The 2350-nt window shown below is 39.1% G+C and overlaps 1 pseudogene; it reads right to left on the bottom strand.

The window, feature by feature from the left end:
* The window catches only part of LOC112839705 (L-gulonolactone oxidase pseudogene), a 33321-nt pseudogene extending 31623 nt beyond the window's left edge, over positions 1 to 1698 (bottom strand).
* Positions 1699 to 2350: the final 652 nt, after the last annotated feature.

Genomic DNA, 2350 nt, shown 5'->3' on the forward strand with positions numbered 1-2350 from the left:
AAAAAAAAAAGAGTTACATGCTCTCCTGACTAAGCCAGCCAGGGCCTCCCCCAGTAGCTTTTAAAATAGAAATTGACACAATGGTCCTAAAATTTATATAGAAATGCAAAGTATAGTCAAAACATTTTGAAAAAGAAAAATAAATTGGAAGATTTAGAATACCTGATTTCAAAATTTACTATAATACTAGGAATTGACACAGTGTGGTAGTGATGCAAGGACAGACATTTAGATCAGTGGATGAGAATTGAGACTATAAAACTTCTAGGAAAAAACTTAGGAGAAAATCTTGATAACTTTGGGTTGGGCAAAGGGTTCTTAGATAAAGCATCAAAAACATGACACTTGAAAGACAAAAATGATAAACTGGACATCACCAAAATTAAATGTTTGCACTTTAAGATATCATTAAGAAGGTGCCTGGGTGACTTAGTTAAGCATCTGCCTTCAGCTCAGGTCATGATCCCAGGGTCCTAGGATCGAGTCCCACATCAGGCTCCTTTCTCAGTGGGGAGTCTGCTTCTCCTTCTGTCTCCCTCCCCCTGCTTGTGCTTGTGATCGCTCTCTCTCTCTCTCTCTCTCTCTCTCTCTCAAAAATAAATAAATAAATGAATAAAAATCATTAAGAAAAAAAATTTTAAAACAAGCTACAGACTAGGAGAAAATATACAGACCATATACAGAAGAAATAAAAAACTCTTAAACTCACTAATAAGACAACCCAATTTTAATTTTTTAAAATATTTTATTTATTTATTTGAGAGAAAGAGTACAAGCAGAGGGGAGCAGTAGAGGGAGAGGGAGAAGCAGGCTCCCCTCTGAGCAGGGAGCCAGATGCGGGGCTCAATCCCAGGACCCCAGGACCATGACCTGAGCCGAAGGCAGACACTTAACTGACTGAACCACCCAGGCACCCCAACAATCCAATTTTTAAATGAGCAAAAAATATGAATAGATATTTCACTAAAGAAGGTATACAAATGTCTAATGTGCATGTGGAAAAATACTCAAATCATTAGTCATTAGGGAAATGCAAATTAATACCACAAATGAAATTACTATACCAATGCAATTACTATACTGGAAGAGCTATGACGTAAAAGAGAGAAAATTCCAAGTGTTGGTAAGGATGGGAAAGAAATGGAACCTTCACACATTGTTGATAGGTATGTGAAATGTTACAGACACATTGGAAAATAGTTTGACGGTTTCTTTAAAAGTTAAACATACATGTACCATACAACCTAGTGATTCCATTCCTACGAATCTACCCAAGAGAAATAAAAACATACGTCCACACCAAGACTTGTATGTGAATAGTTATAGCAGCATTATTCATAACAGCCAAAAAACTGGAGACAACCCAAATATCTGTTAGCTGACAAATGGATAAACACAGTGTAGCACAACCACGTGAGAGAAGACATCACTCAGCAGCCAGGGTGAACTTCTGAAAGTGCAAATTAGACTTGTGATTTTAAGGTTCAATATGTAAGAGAATTGTGCTAACTTTGTTAACAGTTTTAAAATATGCAAGACTACATTAGTTTACATGATGTTATACTTTGGTACCTGTATAAGTCATCTTGGAGCTGATGCACATCGGCGCTGATCTGCTGACTCACCTCATTGGTGTGAAGCAGCATCTGGGCTTGCAATTACTGTACTTCTTTGGATTCTTGTTCGGTTTTCCTCACTCCTGTGCATGTGTTTAAGTATGTGTTTAGATGAAGGATGCCAGCTTCTATAGGATACCCATGTGGACAAGGTCAAAGGCAACAAAAACAACCACAAGTTTTAATCTGTCCCATGGGACAGTATTCCTTCTGTTCATGAGATACTAGCCTGCTTGTGATGTTCCCTTCCTGACTACAGACTTCAAAGGTTTACCTGGGATCAGGTCTGCTTCCAAGTTCATGTAGCTATTAGAGCATTTAGTTTCTTGCAAGTTGTCAGATGGAGAACCTCATTTTCTTGCTGACTATCCGTTGGAGGCTGCCCTCAGCTCTTTGCTGTGTGGCCTCTCCATATGTCAGCTCAAAATGTGGCAGCTTGCTCTTTCAAAGCCAGCAAGCGAGAGGCGGTCTTCTAGCAAGGTGGATTACAATCTTAGGTAATATAATCATACATCCCATCATCTTTGCTAAATTCTGCTAGTTAGAAGGAAGTCACAGGTCCCATTAACATGCAAGGGGAGATCATACAAGGGTTTAAACCGGGAAGTGGGAAATGTAAGGTTACCCTAGAGTCTGTCCATCACAGTCCACCCTCTGGTTCCCAGTGATGTGTGTTCCTCCCACGTTAAAAAAAAAAATACATTTACCCCCTCCCAAATTCCTCAAGAACCTCA

This window comes from Callorhinus ursinus, unplaced genomic scaffold, assembly GCF_003265705.2.
Source record: "Callorhinus ursinus isolate GAN/ISIS: 27379988/994484 unplaced genomic scaffold, GSC_fseal_2.0 scaffold23, whole genome shotgun sequence".
Taxonomy (NCBI): Eukaryota; Metazoa; Chordata; class Mammalia; order Carnivora; family Otariidae; genus Callorhinus; species Callorhinus ursinus.